At 39.7% G+C, this 18,053-nt stretch overlaps 1 protein-coding gene across 2 annotated transcripts in view; it reads left to right on the top strand.

Annotated features, from left to right (window-relative positions):
• Nucleotides 1-18,053, top strand: part of BMPR1A (bone morphogenetic protein receptor type 1A) — a 92,275-nt gene that overhangs the window by 37,483 nt on the left and 36,739 nt on the right. Inside the window, exon 2 of one of the 2 annotated variants that reach the window (XM_020805977.3) lies at nucleotides 8,332-8,452. The exons of the other annotated variant lie outside the window; for it this stretch is intronic. The gene's annotated coding sequence lies outside the window, so the exon portion shown is untranslated. The remainder of the gene's footprint in view (nucleotides 1-8,331; nucleotides 8,453-18,053) is intronic. 2 annotated transcript variants of the gene reach the window in all.

Genomic DNA, 18,053 nt, shown 5'->3' on the forward strand with positions numbered 1-18,053 from the left:
TAATTCGAAGAAACATTCAGTCAAATCAAAGTCTACATACATATCAGAGTAAAAAAAGCATTGAAGAATTAACTTGCTGAATAAAAGTAAGGCATGTTTTTAGCAGCAATAGCAGCTTGGGTGTCTCTGAAAGCTCATGAACATATCATGGGGAACTAGTAATCTGCTGTGGTTTTGATCATGTTAATTCCTGTTCAGAGCTATACTTCCATAAGAACATAAGAAGAGCCCTGCTGGATCAGGCCAAGGGCCCATCTAGTCCAGCTTCCTGTATCTCACAGTGGCCCCATCAAATGCCTCTGTAAGAAAGTCCTTCTCCGGCGGGGGGAGCGCTAGTGGTGAAGGCGGGAAAAAGACAAGGAGGCTCCTCGGGATTTTCATTAACAATATTTTTATTACAAACAGTTCGCAACTCGCGTGAATCAAAAGGATCTTGCAACAGGTGATCCGGCAACAGATTATATTTCTTAGGGCGAACACTAAGTGGAACATCGGGATCCCCTAATAGGGAGCCGGCCCAAACTTCTCACGGTCCGTCATCTGCCTTATGGGCGCGCTCCTCACCGCGCATACCGTGCCGCAGCACGGATGGCGGGCCCAATCGCCCTCCAAAGGCTTCTTCTGGAACTCCGGGCCAGGACGAATTACCCGCCGCCCCCCTCCAGGGTAATTCAGGGGGAAAACCGATACCTTCCATTCGAGAGGTTCAATGCCTCTGCCCTTGGCCCCCGTGGCTACTGGGTCTGGGAGCAGTCCACCTCCTGTCATCAAGTTGGGGAATCCCGGGGTCACATCAGTCCCTTGGCTTATTCCGAGAATGGGTTCCGTTTGCACCCCTCGGTGCCTAGGTCTGTCCGGGTTTAGATCCGTCCAGGTTCTAAAATCGCGCGCGCTTTTTTCCTCTTTTATCTCCTCCCATATAATTAAATCTAACTCCTCCCCTCCTTCTTCTACAAGACACACCTCCGCAGCTTTTTCAGTCAGTATCTCCGTTTGATCTAACTCTATTAACACCCCTTCCACACATCCTCCTTCCTCTACGTCTTCTTTCCCACCAGAGGACGGCACACTGCCTTCAGCTCCTTCACAGCCTCTGGAAGCCCTTTATTGCTACTTCCTCCACCAAGTTGTCTCGGTTGGTTAGAATCAAGTCAAGGTTAACTAACTACTCCTCTTAAGTTTTTTTCCTCCAGTTTTTTTAATAAATTAGCCACATAAGCCAGGAATTTCTTGGAAGGGTCGTACTTGGCAGAATTTGCCTCCCAACAGATATCAGGATAATTGAAATCTCCCATCACTATTACATCATGTCTCTTTGAAATGCTTGCAATTCATTTTGCAAGTTTTTTTCCAGAGAAATGTGAAATGATAAGCCTTATTTCATTTAGTAACAATAATTGTGTGTTGGCAAGTCAGTTTTGATTTACCGTATTTTCCTGTGTATAAGATGCTACTTTTTCCTAAAATCATTAGACTAAAAATTGAGGGTTGTCTTATACATGGAAGTAAATTGAGGAGAGAACAAAATGGCCCATACCTTGGCTCTGCAAATGCTTCCTTCAGTCAGGAGGCTTAGCTGCCTCTAATCAGGAGACTTAGCTTCAATCACAAGCCTGATGTACCAATTGCAACAGTGCTCAGATGCAACAGGGACTCCTAGTGTCTGAGCCTTCTGAGCCCAGAGGCTGAATAAAGTTAAACTGTGATGCATAATATGACAGTACTGGTATGTAAATGTTACCTAATTACTAAATAAAAATGCGCTCTGTTTTATGTTTAAAATACTGATTTCTTAATTTCGAGTTAGAAAATGGGAGGGCATCTTATACATGGGGCTCTTATACTGTACATCTTTCTAGTGTTTCCTAAGTAGAGAATACACAGAAGTGTTTTACCATTCTATTCTCCTGGAAGCATCCTGGGATTGTGCAGCCTGCCCATAGCTACACAGGCTGGCTTTTCTCCCAGGAGACACAGCGGGGAATCAAACTCATAACCTCTGGCTCTGCAGCCAGACACCTAAATCACTGAGCAGCAATTCATGTAATGAAACCTTTTTTAAAGGAAGAAAAAATTAGCACATTTTACTCTCAGTGAGACTTTTGTTGCTGACTTTTGTTAATAATGTCAATTTTTTAAATCAGGCTTGTATTTGTTTGCTTTGAGAGCTTTGTAAAGCAGTACCAGTTTCATCAATAAGTCTATTCTCATTATTAGACTCGACAAAGTATATCACTGAAAACAATATCTCAGTATTAAAATACAGTTAACACTGCCATTGTGAGATTTTTCATAGTCAAAGGTTTTAGGGATGGAATTCCAAAGTTTCAGAACCTCATCTTCTGCAATTTTCCAGTCATTAACCATTAATCTATTTTTCACTAGTTCACTCTTTTTTCCATGTGTCATCTTGGGTTCATCATCCCTGCCCTAAATTCACCAGTATCAATGTAGTGGAGGTCACTTTATTTTTCTTTAATATGTTGTACATGGTCACTGAATTAATGTGACCTGTGCATCAATCCAGTGGAAGGGGCCTTCAAAATGTGTGTGCTTAGTGCCAAAAAAGAAGTCACTTTCAGTTGTTGGAAAGACAAATGCAGGCCGAAATCCTTTTACTCAGCACTGCAAGTTGCAGCTAAAGTAGACCCATTTAATCAGTGGGAATTTGGTGAGTCAACCCCTCCATAAGTTCCATTTATTTTATGCACATACTCTAGTTGTGACTTGCTGGGCTAAGTGACAGGGATTGAGGCACAGTCACTGTAAATAGCCTTCTGAATATCCATGTTGAAGAGTGTACAGTGATACCTCGCTAGACTACGACCTCGCAAAATGACGAATCCGCATGACAATGAAGTTTTGCTATCACTATAGCGATTCGCAAAACAGTGATTCCAGTGGGCGATTTTTGCTGGACAATGATTTGGTCCATGCTTCGCGGACCGTTTTTTTGCAAGACAACAAGTTGTACAGCTGATCGGCGGCTTCGCAAAATAGCTTCCCTATGTTTTCGGGACTGATGGTTCGCAAGACAGCCATTTTAACAACTGATTGGCGCTTCGCAAAATGGCTGCCCTATGGGCGATTTTCGCAAAACGACGATTTTTTCCCATTGGAACGTATTAAATGGGTTTCAGTGCATTCCAATGGGGAAACGGTTTTCGCAAGATGATGATTTCGCTAAACAGCAATTTCAGTGGGATGGATTATCGTCATGCGGGGCACCACTGTATTTTCTTCTTGCAGATGATCAAAGATTACATTAAAAATGCAGCATTCAGAAAATGCATGGAATTTGATTAAGATTGGTCTCTCCTGTATAATACCACACTTCTAGGTAACACCAGTGTAGTGTTCCAGAATTTCTTTGTGGATGGTATATTAGGGCACACTGTTGCTGTAAGAAGTTTAATGCAAGGCCAAATTGAAGCACAGAACATGTATGTTTCTCAGAAGATAGATATTGCATGTGTCATGTCTGGGTCAGTAGTGAATCAAGCTTCTGTTTTCAGTATTTCAGAGGAGTTCAATAGAAATCAAAGAACTTCAGAGAAAAGGGGCAAGCAGCCGACATCATGTTATGATTTGGGTTTTACAACTATATTTTATAATATCTGAACAATAATGAGTTTTCCAAATGACTTTTTCTATGTTGGATGTCGAAGTTAAATGTCTGCTTGTCTATATAGCAAAGTCTGATTTTGTAAAGAACTGATGGTATCTGATGTTTGACCTAGATTCAGGTTTCTTCATTTTGCACAAATTTATTATTGATTTCCACAACCATTAAACATGTGACAGGAATAACTTAAAATGAGCACAAGTATTCTGACCTTCCTCTACTGACTATAATTATTATGGAGCTCTGAGGTATTAACTCTAATACAGTACTTCATTTTTTTACAGCTGATTATATTGTTGTCTGATCATGCTGAAACCAAATGTTTTAATAGAAAGCTGCACATGTTTACTTCTGCTATTAACCTGAGTTAAAATCAGTACTTGGTACATTAAAATCATTACTTGGTACATTCAACTTAACTAGAAAGATGTGAGCCATGTAAAATCCACATTTAAGATTGTGAGATGAAGCATTGATTTTTATTCAAATGGCAATTTTAGAGCATGTATTTTTAATTGTATTTAATTGTTTTTATCTTTTTATTGAATTCAAATTGTTGTAAGCTGCCCAGAGACCTTCGAGTAATGTGGGCTGCATAAGAGTCCATATGAGCAGCCTGCCGCTGCTGCCTTTCCCCCCACCATTGGCCTTCCTGCCACTGTCTTCAAAACCAGCAGGAGCTGGTTCAGGCAGGCTCTCTGAAATAGGAGGAACGCTCTAGCATGCAGCGTGTTAGAGGACCTTTTATTGTGTTGTTCTAATCCACTGTAGTCCAAGGGCAGGTTCTCCAACCCGCCTCTTCCTGTAAGTTGTAGGTGGCTGGGGCTCAGGCAGTAATGGCAGCAGGGCATGAGTAGTGATGGTAGCGGCAGTGGTTCTTAGTATGTAGCTGTCGCCACCATCTTCAGAGGCAGAAATACCAGTTCTGGTACTTGTAGTGCTGGCGGCACGGAAATATCATTAACCTAAAAGATACAATAGTGCAGCCTTCCTGACAGCTGAAAACAAAAAGTAGTTGGCTACATTACATTGGCCAGATGGAGGTGAAAGGCAACTTTCAATAGATGCCAGAGAGAATATGTTCTAACTTTTCACATATTTGCCTTGGAAGGGTGATGGAGAGTAAGGAGAGCGCATCTGTGGTTTTTGGAGGAAGTCCTTAATAATTCATGAAGTCGTGGCTTATACAGCAGATAGTGTACAACCATTTTCTCTGGAGATGTGTGTCATATAGAGATGTTGTGCTGTTTTCTTTTGCAGCTGTAAACCCTTTAAAAATGATATTTCAGTTATACTTCTTGCTGAACTTCAAGTCTTAATGGATGGCCTTAATGGATGACGCTTAAATAAACCTGAATGATACGTTGCTTATCAGTTTTCTCAGTTTTGTGAAAACCTACTCCTGTTGAACCGTGTCATAAGAATTATGCACTCGTTTTTTTAGAAATATGTATCTACACAGACAGTCTTAAAAGATCTGTTCAGATAAGGTAAATAAGATTGATTGAATACATGCGTACGTACGTACGTACGTACGTACGTACGTACATACATACATACATACATACATACATACATACATACATACATACATACATACATACATACATACATACATACATACATGTTGTTTAGCTGTTAAGTCGTGTCCAACTCTTTGTGACCCCATGAACCGGAACACACCAGGCCCTCCTGTCTTCCACTGCCTCCCGGAATTTGGTCAAATTCATCTTGGTAGCTTCGGTGACACTGTCCAACCATCTTGTCCTCTGTCGTCCCCTTCTCCTCTTGCCTTCACACTTTCCCAACATCAGGGTCTTTTCCAGAGCGTCTTCTCTTCTCATGAGATGGCTAAACTACTGGAGCCTCAGCTTCAGGATCTGCCCTTCCAGTGAGCACTCAGGGTTGATTTCCTTCAGAATGGATAGGTTTGATCTCCTTGCAGTCCAGGGGACTCTCAAGCTTCTCCTCCAGCACAACTTACCTACCTACCTACAAGCGTACCTCGGTTTACAAAATTAAATCCGGGATGTTATGTAATTTGGAAATTTCGTAAACTGATATGCGGATTGCACTAGGAACGGAGGTGGCACTAGAAATATGTATCTACACATACAATCTTAAAATATCTGTTCAGATAAAGTATAGATAAGGATGGGAGAAAGAAGGGCATCGGGAGAAAGGGGGACTGTAAATAAGATTGATTGAATACATATATACATGCATACATACAGTTGTGTTCAAAATTATTCAACCCCCATGTTTTGGCCATTTTGACATTGATTTTGATCATTCAGTCATCTTGCTTACATTTACATGAAAGAGGCACTTGTAGGTCAGAGAAATATAACCTTAAGTTTATAATGAAATAACCACAAATGTCTTTTCTGTGCTCACATCATTATTAGTTCATTCAATCTTAGTACTTAGTACAACATCCTTTTACAGTTATAACAGCTTTTAAACGTGAAGCATAGCTTGACACAAGTGTCTTGCAGCGATCTACGGGTATCTTCGCCCATTCTTCATGGGCAAAAGCCTCCAGTTCAGTCAAATTCTTAGGCTTGTGCACTGCAACTGCTTTCTTTAAGTCCCACCAGAGGTTCTCAATCGGATTTAAGTCTGGTGACTGCGATGGCCACTCCAAAATGTTCCAGCCTTTCCTCTGCAACCATGCTCTAGTGGACTTGGAGGTATGCTTGGGATCATTGTCCTGTTGAAAGGTCCAACGTCTCCCAAGCCTCAGGTGTGTGACGGACTGCATCACATTTTCATCCAATATCTCCTGGTACTGAAGAGAATTCATGGTATCTTGTACACGCTGAAGCTTCCCTGTACCTGCAGAAGCAAAACAGCCCCAAAGCATTATTGACCCTCCGCCATGCTTCACAGTAGGCAAGGTGTTCTTTTCGTCATATGCCTTGTTCTTCCTCCTCCAAACATAGCGTTGATCCATGGGCCCAAACAGTTCTAATTTTGTTTCATCAGTCCACAGAACACTATCCCACAACTTTTGTGGTTTGCCCACATGACTTTTGGCATACTGCAGTCGACTCTTCTTATTCTTGGGAGACAGCAAGGGGGTGCGCCTGGGGGTTCTGGCATGGAGACCTTCATTACGCAGTGTGCGCCTTATTGTCTGAGCTGAAACTTCTATACCCACATCTGACTAATCTTTTTTCAGTTCCTCAGCAGTCACACGGGGACTTTTCACCACTCTACGCTTTAGGTAGCGCACAGCAGTCGAAGTCAGCATCTTCTTTCTTCCACGACCAGGTAGCATTTCAACAGTGCCCTTTGCCTTGAATTTGGTGAATGATGCTTCCTATGGTGTCTCTTGGTATGTTTAACTTCTTTGCAATCTTCTTATAGCCATTGCCCTTCCTGTGAAGACAAATCACCTCTTCTCTTGTCTTCCTGGACCATTCTCTTGACTTCACCATGTTTGTAACCACACCAGTAAATATCTAGAAGGAGCTGAGTATCACAGTCCTTTTAAAGCTGCCTAATTGGTGCTTATTATGCTTGATTGGTGCTCGGTGACATCCACAGGTGTTTTTAATACCTGTTCAAAAACACCTGGATGAACCTCTCTTCTTCAGAGTGGTAGTCTTTAAGGGGTTGAATAATTGTGGCAATGAAGAAACCACAAAAGAAACATTTACTACTGTATTACATAAACAATTGATGTTATTTTAGTTGCATTTGGTTCTTTAAAACGTCCTTGTAGGATTTCATTCTGAATACAATTCCAAATGTACACTATAGTCCCTAAACCCCTTTACAGCATTGGGGGTTGAATAATTTTGAACACAACTGTACATACATATAAATACAGGTGGACCTCAGTTTACGAAATTAATCTGGGATATTTCATAAACCAATAGGCGGATTGTGCTAGAAATGGGGGCAGCACTAGAAACCTCCAGGTGCAATGCGTCCTGAGGAAACCATTTCGTACATGGGGGAGGAAGGAAAAAAACATAAACCAGGACATTATTTTCTATGGATTTCGGTTCATAAATTGAAAATTATGTAAACGGAGGCTTTTATAAACTGAGGTACTGCTGTACATACATACATTCATGGCCAAAAATATTGACACCCTTGCAATTCTGTCAGAAAATGCAACCCTTCTCTCAGAAAATTGTTGCAGTTGCAAATGTTGTGGTATTCACATGTTCATTTCTTTGGTTTGCGTTGGAACAACTTAAAAAAACAGAGAAGTCAAATCTGTTTTGCAAACCAAGGTACTACTGTACATACATACATACCCAAGTTTGGGAACCATTGGTCTAGATAATGGTATGCCTGGAGGGCCAACTTTGGTGGACACTGCATCAGTAATTATGTTTTGTGTGTTGGTAATTGGGTATACAGAGCAATCACTGTTTATGGTGAAGAAACTAGTATCTACTATTTCATTATTTGAATGAATTGTTTGTTGAACATTAATGTATATATTTTTACATTGGGCAGGTGCATGCAGGTTGGTATGTCCTTCAAGTGGCCTGGACCCAACATGTATAGGACTTTAAATGTCATAACCAGCATTTTGAATTATGTTTGGAAATAGAATAGTAGCAGTTGAAGCTGTTTGTAGTAAAGAATTTCTGTTTTTAGAATGGAACTTAGACTTGGAACTTCCTAACTGCTGAACAAATTTTGCTTTGAATTAAGTTCCAGTTCTTTTTCATGTCTTACAGATTTAAAGAAATATGCATTGTTACAATTTTATTCTGGAATTGATGAAGTGGAAATACAGATGAAATCAGCTGGTACAACATTGACTATACAGTGCTCTTTCACACAGTTCTGCAATAGAAGGTATGCATTCCCATAGTTTGTGGGATAGGAAACTTTTAATTTAAAGTAGCTAATTACATTTTATTTTTAAATACATTTATTCAAAGGAGAAAGCAGATACAATAAACTATTCAGCATTGCTGTTATATGAATGGATGAACTCCAAAAGCTCACGTCATTAACAGGCTCTATTCAGGTCATACAAACTAAAGCCATGCAGTCTCCATTTGGATTGATGATTGAACTGAGGTGTAGATAATCTTTAACATTTTTTACTTTCTTAATTTTCTACGTTAAAGTTGCCTAATTCTTCTGATATCAAGGTTTTTCTGTTGCTATAGTTAACAAGCTAGGTTTCTTCTGAAATTATTTGGTATACTCTAGTGCCTCTTCATTTTCTAAATCTAACTTGGAACATCTGCCATTTTTGGTCCATATATGCTAAAAGTGTTTGTTGTACAACCTTGAGTGTCAATTTGCTTTCATGGAAATCTAATGCAACAGTCCTACAGCTCCTGCACTCTTTCATGTGCTCTTTCTTTGGAATTTTTATGTACATACACATACATACACACATACACACACACACACACACACACACACACACACACACACACACACACACACACACACACACACACACACACACACACACACACACACACACACACACACACACACACACACACACACACACACACACACACACACACACACAGTGTTTCCAGTCTGTAGGCCATTGCTTTGTTCTTCTTTTCATTGAAATGTCCTTGTTAAGATTTTGAGAGATTCAGTCTCTGTAGCCTGAAACAGCTCTATTGATATCCAATCTTTTCCTGCCAAATTATTTATTTCTGTTGTCTGAAACCATGTTTCAGTTTACTTCTATAACTGCAGATTTCATCATCAAAGTATACTGTGAAGGAATTCAAAGCGGCAATAGATCTATTCAAATTTTTACTGTTCTATTCAAAATTACAATAAAATTAAACGATTAAAAGAAGAAAACACAAGAATTTAGCAAAATCAGGCAGATCGGTTTCAACAAATATAATTTTAGCAGATTTGGATAGATGCTAGTTTTGACACACTGTTTTTCACATCACTTCACTAAAACAGACCACCCGTACCTCTGACTAACAACACAACTTTGTCTCAAATCTCTCAAAATATTTTTCTCATCACACAATATTTTAGATGTATAATGTTTATGTAGCTGTCTGGATAGCTCAGTGAGTTGAGTATCTGGCTGCAGAGCCAGAGGTAGAGAGTTTGATTCACCACTGTACATCCCAGAAGAGCTAGCGGGTGTGACCTTGGAGAAGCTGAACAGCCCAAGGATGTGTCCAGAAGAAGAAAATCCTGAAAAGGGTCACCACAAATCAAAATCAATTTGATGACACATACTTATTATTACTACAAAGTTTTATAATTCTTGAAGTAAAGGTATATGCTTCATTCAAGCGAGGTATCATGGGCAGGTGCAGAGATTTGTAGTACTAGTCCAAAAGCAGCAACATGCCTTTGCAAATCCCTAAACCAACTTGCTTTAAAAATTTTAGTCTTGCTGATCTCCCTCTGATCAGATTCAGAATTGCAAAAATGAATTTTAATTTTTCTTGCCATACTTTTATTCAAGATCCAGAAAGGAGGACATGAACTGAATTCCAGACATTTTGAATATAATGAGCCATCTGTGTCCACTGTAGCCTGCATTTGAAAACAATAAGATCTGTTTTTCTTCCATGTTAGAGAGACTGATTCCAGTACCTTTTCAGCCACATAGTCTTGCCCAGTCCTACTTGTCAGAGGTTGTCAAGAAATAACCTTGAGCCTGGGTAAAAGAAAGGAAAAAGAATTGTAATTTTTTTCAAGTGACATTTTAGAGATCCTGCTGTGGTTTAGATTGTTTCCATTGCTCTTTTCACTGTGAGAAATTGTTGATTCAGCACATAGGTTTGTATCACATCTGTATGTTTATTGGTGGTTGGGCACATAATAATGTGCCTCCAGAGAAACCGATCAAAAAAAAGTTATACGTAATGGACATGAGCATATGATGGTAAATTTTGTAACAAAGTTAAACTTAGAATTATTACTGCATGAGAGTGCAGCTATGTTATTGTGCAACAGAGCAAATGAACATTCTACAAGGCAATTCTGAAAGCAGGGGCAGCCCAAACAAAAACATGTAACTTTTAAGCTCGGCTTTGGATCAACACCAAATTTGGCAAACATGTTGTGGTCCAATTTTGAGGACGTTTGGGCAAAGGGTTTTCAAGTTATGATTTTTTAAAAAGTAACACTTTCCACCCCTCCTGCAGAAGCAAGCAATCATTCCCCAGATTTAAAACAAATTAAATATATTTAAAAGACCAATCAGGCTTATCTTGAAAATTAATTGTTGGCCCCATCCCTCTTTTTTAATTTGGAAGGAATCCAGGCTGCAGGGGCTGAAATATTGATCCTCAAAAAGACCTTTCAAAAAGTTTTTGTTATAAACTGAGCATGCATATGATAGAATTACCAGCAAATTTGCAGCTTCATGATCTAAGGGAGATGTTTGGATGGAAATTAAAGGTCACAGATATAATCGAAAAACAGGTTTTTTTCCTTTGAAGAGCCAAAAAGAGTGATCTTAACCGACCAGATAGGCGGGATATAAAATAAATAAATAAATAAATAAATAAATAAATAAATAAATAAATAAATAAATAAATAAATAAAAAAAAACATGCTTGCTTTAAATGAAGTAATAGAGTGGCAGTGCTCCAAAAAGGGATATTTTGTCACGTATCTCCAGAGCATTAGCATACAGTTTTGTGAGGTATATCCAGAGTATTTTTGTATTACAAAAGCACAGAGCAGTTGTGCAGGGGCGTGTATTGGGGGCATATGTGTGTGGGGGCGGGAGATCTGTCTCTGCGGCCCAGTCCTGCCAAGGCCATTGCCTGGTATCGGGCCACGGACCGGGGGTTGGGGATCCCAGCTGTAAGCCATTGGTGTTGTCAGCATTCAGGCTGCCCTTTGCTATGTGAAGCTTGGCATCCTTTTTCCTGCTGGCAACATGGGTACAATATTGTGCATTAATATCATGTCATTTCCTGGTGTTTTGAATCATGAATATGGAAGCATAATATCCCAGTTTCATAAACCAGAGATTTTGTTTAAAGATTTTAAAAGAATTCTTTGGTGACAGTATTGATAAGTTCAGTCTTAGATGATCTGAAAAGCAAGCTTGGATCTAGGCATTCCCTTCAAATTCCTCTCATTGGATAGGGCAAAGAGAAAATTACCTCTGTTGAACGTAGAGATGAAGTATTATAGAGTCCAAGATAGAACCCAACAGAAGAATTGGAATTGTAAGGAAAGTATATCAGGTGTTTATATATAATTTGGTATTTTGAAATATGGTGGTGCAGGGCTAGCAAACCTTTTGGGATCTTGTAGTTTGGAGCTTCAAATCACAGAACCGCTAGCCTTCATTGCCAGTGATAAGGAAGTGTGGGGCTTATTGGTCAAAATTAGACATGGGAGCTTTATATTTGTCTCTCAGGGGAAACAAATACGACGTCTGCCACCACATGTGCCCCAGTGGTCCTCTCCACCCCCCAGAACCAACTCAGTCCACTTATCAGGCTCCTTGGTGCATGCGTTCCCAGTGATGGTGACATCACACCAATCGTAGATGTAGTCCTGCTGGTGCTTCCCTGCTTCTCCCCTCAGCTGACTGTCGAGCAGCTGAGTGAGGAGACTCGTCCTTCCATCTCCTCACTGGAGTGGTACGCTGCAGGGAGAGGCAGTGCAGTGCAACTGAGACTATGTCCACAATTGGAATGTCGCCTCTGCAAGGTGTGCCAAGGAGGGCTGTTTCTGGGGGGTGAGGAAGGACCACCAGGATATCTGTGCCTGGTGGGCTTCATATCTGTCTTCTGGGGGAGATGGATATGAAGCTCACATGTCTAGTCAAATATCTGGAGTGCCATATGTTTGGTACCCTTGCTTTGGTGAATGTCAAGTAGGACAAAGTAACCAAAGTAAAATATTTATCATGAAACATTTACCATAAATGTCAGATCCATGGTAACATTTATAAATGTAGCATAGAATTTTCTATTCCTGTATGCTAGTGTGATATAATGCATTAACCAATAAACTAGGATTTAGGAGACCTGGGTTCAAATTCCTACTGAAGCACAGAAACTCACTAGGAGATGGTAGTACTAATATCACTCCATAAGTGGTGCCCCACATAGCGACGATAATCGTGCAGCAAAAATTGTTGCTATGCGGATTCGTCGCTATGCAAATAGAAAAAGCCCATAGGAATGCATTAAAACCTGTTTAATGTGTTCCTATGGGCAAAAAACTCACCTTTAATCGAAAATCATACGGCTGCCATTTTTGCTGCCCGGTAAGCGAGGAATCGGCGCGAAAACACAGCGGGGGACCTGTTCTAAAAACATCGCTATGCGAAAATCGCTATGCGAAAATCGGTAAGCGAAACAGCTTACCAATCATCGCAAAGTGATATCTTCCTATCTAAATCATTGCAATGCGATCGCTTTTGCGATCGCAAAAACTTAATCGCTATGCGGATTCGTTGTTAAATGGGGTGCCCGTTAAGCGAGGCATCACTGTACCTTGAAAACGCTATCAAGGTTGCTGTAATTTGGATGCAACTTGATGGCACATAACACATGTTAGTAAGGTAATTTAATGTAGAATTTAAAAATGTAACTTATGCATACAATTTTTTGTGTATCTTTCAAATACAGTGGTGCCTCGCTTAGCGATGTTAATTAGTTCAAAAAACATCGCTATGGGAAAAGATCACTAAGCGAAACACCATTTCCCATAGGAATGCATTGAAAACCGGATAATCCGTTCCAATGGGAATGGACTACCGTCCTTAAGCGAAAATCGCCATAGGAAACATCGCTAAGCGAAACCCGGTTCCCCCTTTGGAATGCATTGAATAGGTTTCAGTGCATTTCAATGGTTTTGACAGGTCCGTTTTCGCTATTTTTAAAGTGTCTTAAAATGTTCAAAAACTGTTTAAAATGCTTGGAATCGTTAGTGCGCCTTGTAAAACCTTTGCAAACTTAATTTGGCTTTGTTCTGAGTCTTCGTTAATTTTTGGTGAATCCCCCCCCATTGGAATGCATTGAACTGTAGGTTTGACAGGTACAGAAGACTCAGAACAAAGCCAAATTAAGTTTGCAAAGATTTTACAGGGTGCACTAACGATTCCAAGCATTTAAAACAGTTTTTGAACATTTTAAGACACACTTAAAATAGCAAACACGGACATCGCTAAGCAAAACAGGGGGACCTAAACTGTCATCACTAAGCGAAGCAAGGTCCTGAACATCACTATGCAAAATTTCCCCATAGGAAACATCGCTAAATGGAGCGCAAGATCATTCCAAAAACCTCATCGCTAAGTGAATACATCGTTAAACGAGGCAATTGCTAAGCGAGGCACCACTGTATGAGCAGTTGGGGAGAAACAACAGCACATTGGTGAAAGAAATAAGTGCTGGAGAAATTCTTCTGTTTTCATAGTTGTACATTTACTCTAACAGATGTTAAGGTTATTGATAAGAAATCTGCATAATATTTTCAGGTATTGGATTTGTGATTAACTTTTAATTTTTCTTGTATACTGACCAACCTTATTTTAACACATTTCAAAATTTTAAGGAAGATAGCAGCCATTTATTGCTACATTATAAATATTAGTGTTGTGCTCAGATCTTCTCCATTTACTAGATCATCATGATTGTTTTTAGAAGTAGTGTTTAAAAGTATAAACAGTCAGAAATACATTTTTATGAAAGCGTGTGGCCACAGTTGTTCAATCTAAGTATATTAATGTACCTTCAGCTATGTAGTTGTTGCAGTGCTTTAAACTGCAGTCAACTGCTTTTGTTAAAATAAGCAGCAACTTACAGAGAGGAATCTAGTGGGAGATCACATACAATTTCCCTATTCCTGACATGGTGACCATGCAAAAATTGCACCTTTTTGTTTGTTACTCTCTGAAAATACTTTGTAGTTAACACTGAAAGAGCTGCTTTCTAACATTGAAGCACTTTGCTGGTGTTTGTCATGTACAAGAGTGTTTGGATAGTTGTTCACTGTGCAGTCATATCCCTCTAATGAGTGCATAATGAGCATGTAGGTGTTGTTTTGTTCAGCAAAGTTTTAAATAATCTTGGTTGTTAACTTTATTTGTGCAGTTGAGTGTGTTGCCTTTATTTAGGTATAATTTTTAACCTTTAAGTGTAGAATATTTCAAAATACCTTATTGTTCTTGTATTAGTTCCTGCCAATAGTATCACAAATGGAAGTTAAGGAAGTTGAGATACGCCTCAAATATGTTATAATGGCCTGATTTGGACAAAAATTAACAGGGCGCGACAAACCTGTCCTTCCCATGGCATAACAGAGAAGAGTGGAAGCACTCATTTTGTCCGACATCTCTATTATGTTTAAACTCTGGTAACTGTGGTTAGTGAACAGGACAACATTAAAACTGTGGTCTGGTCCCAATTTGTTTGAAGCAACCATGTTTTAAACCAGTGATTTGCAACATACAGTGCATTAGTTATATGTGGGTTTCTGTCCACTTTTGTGACTCATCCCCCTAAATTCTCCCGCTTACCTGGAAAGGTAATGACAGAAAGAAAGAAAGAAAGAAAGAAAGAAAGAAAGAAAGAAAGAAACTACTTACCATTCTTTAATATAAAATTCATGTTCTAGGGATACCTTATTTTCAAGCAGATTTGTACTTCTGGAAGCCTCCTGGAAATACTGTTCTGCTGTCACTCAGGAGTGTGCTTTCTGATTCAAAGGGGGAAAGGGGGGCATTAGTAATGGCCCTTTGGCATATCTGGAAATCAGTACAGTGGACCCTTGACTTACAGATGGCTTGATTTACAGACTTTTTGAGTTACAGACTTCTCTGGCCGCAAAATTTAGGTTTGACTTGCAGCCTGAGATTTGACTTACAGACCAGAAAAAAACCAAAATGGAACAAAAACGGCCTGGTACGGGATTAATCGGTTTTCAATGCACTGTAGGTCAATGGAGACTTGACTTACAGACTTTTTGACTTGAGAACCGCCTTCCAATACGGATTAAGTTCTCAAGTCAAGACTCCACTGTATGCCCTTTCCACCTCTGGAACCTGCTCTGCTTCAAATGAACTAGTGGTGTCCACATTTAGATGTGATGTATTATGGATTGAATAGAATACAAAACAGAAGTGCTTTGTCTCTTTCTGAAATGCAAAACTGGGAGGGGAGAGTAAGCAAAATAAGAGTCTTGAACTAATTGATGTGTTCACGCATGTGCACAGGGACAGTGCATTCAGTGAGGGCTTTATTAATGGAAGCAGGGTCCAGTCCACTGTCATGACAGATCTATAGATTTTTCAGACTCATCATAGTCATCAACTACCCCAAAATTAATAGCAGCCAAGTAGAACATTGGAGGGAAATAAGGAGTTCTGTTTAGGAATGTATTTGATAAATCTTCAAAATAACCTTTGCCTAAATCAGAGGTCTCCTAAATTTCAGTATGGAGGCCACATATATTTTATGCATTTTTAAGGGCAGATGGGGGGGGGGAAACAGTTTTATACTGAATGAACAACAGATGGGATGGGGGATTCCTTCTGTCAGGGTTTGCTTCTCTTCCTATGCCTGCTGGACGTAGGAAGAGGAGCGAAGCCTGACAGAAATGATCCCCCATCCCTGCTGTCTTAGCAAAGATGGCGGGGGTGGGGGATCACTTGGGTCCCATTTCCCTTGTCTTTCTATTCCCGCTAGGACACAGGAAGATAGGGGAAGCCTGACAGAAATGATCCTTCATCCCTGCTGTCTTTGCAAAGACATCAGGGGTGGGGGATCACTAGGATCCCCCTTCCCTCCTCTTCCTATGACCTGGCAGGATAAAAAGGCAAGGTGGGCCGGATGAGGCCCATGGGCCGTAGTTTGGAGACCCCTAGCCTAAATGTGTGGTTTGTTGAATTTACTTAGGATGTCTTTAATCCACAATTAGAAACAATACAAAAGTGCAGTGACCCACTAACCTGACTTGGGCATGGCATAATATAGCCTGGACAAGACTCAGCTGAACAAGTTCTCTAGTATGGCTGTGGATACCATTAGCTATATTAAGTGTGGTGGATGTAAGTTGCAGTCCACAACATATGAATAGACACATGTTCTCTATCCCTAGTTCAGAGTATTGTTCACCGGAGAAAGCCAAGATCAGAAATCACATTTTCCCTCTTGATTGTGGAACACACATAATCAGCCTTTTCATCTTCTTCTGATAACATTTAAGAGACATAAGAATCTAAGTGTGGAAGAAATGATCTGAAATGCATAGCTAAATCTTTGTTGCTACTTTTTTGTTAATCTTGTCCATACTCATTCATCAGAACCCAGCCCAAACTTAAATTTAGATTTTTCTTTCTATTAAATATCCTGCCAATTCCTTCTATACTTGTTTACAATGGCACAGCCGTGCTATAACAAGAAATCTCAAAGTTCTTCTTGGTCTTGATTGGGAATTCTTGTCTCACATTCTTCTAAATTATATAACATTTCATGTAAATGACACTGGGTTGCAAAACAAAAAGTTCTAGCATTTTATCCTTAAAATCCTTTAGTGTGTTGTCTGGCAGCAAGAGGAGATCGCTTACTGAAGGGGACAACAATATTCTTATGCTAATCCAGTCTGTGGATAAGGAGTAATGCAGCCATGCAAACAATGGAATTGGAGCCAGAAAGTCTGCTGTGTAGTCTAGCACGCCTTGAAAAGCATATGAGACAGGGCGCCTAGGGCTGCTTAAGAGGAGGGGCCCAAGGAAAGGGGAGCACTTTACTCCAAGTTATTTTATGGAACTGGCAGATGACCAAAGAAAGGAACCTTACTATGTATGTAGACAGTAAGCATGAAAATGGAGGGGGTTGGGTTCAGAAGGGAATGACGTAGGATAAAAGGAGTTGCTGAAATCTTTCTTTCATTTTTGTATACACTGCAATCTTGTAGCAGTTATGTATTGTTCAGCTGCAGGTAAACTAAATTCAGCATGAATGTTTTCTGATGTAAAACTACATTCTACTCATAGGTTCTTTGATAGTAAATAGCTTTGAACAATCCTCCACTTACAGTTCTATTTGATTAGACTCATGGTTAAAATATGAGAAGTTACTGACAGGCAACATGCTAATATGATAATTAGATATGTGTGTAATATTAAGTATTGTTCAGTGTAATGTATTTGCACTCAGCCTTTGAAGAAGGAGGCCATCATCAGTGTGTGCTGTATAATTACACATGAGGCCGTGTTTTATTTACATGATTACCTATTTCTGAAGTAATGACTGTTAGATGTGAATAACTGAGTTACCAGCTTGCATTTCTTAGTGTGAGAATGGTAGTGTGTATTTCTTGTGAAGTCCAATGACAATATTAAATGTGAGTTGATAAATTTTTAAGTATGCTTATATTTTTATATGGTTACATGGTTTTATATGGTTTGTTTTGCCATATATCAATGCATTTCTGTGTAGAATAAAAGAAACATTAAAGTTGGCCTTGG

The sequence above is a fragment of the Pogona vitticeps genome, chromosome 3 (genome assembly GCF_051106095.1).
Source record: "Pogona vitticeps strain Pit_001003342236 chromosome 3, PviZW2.1, whole genome shotgun sequence".
Classification (NCBI taxonomy): domain Eukaryota; kingdom Metazoa; phylum Chordata; class Lepidosauria; order Squamata; family Agamidae; genus Pogona; species Pogona vitticeps.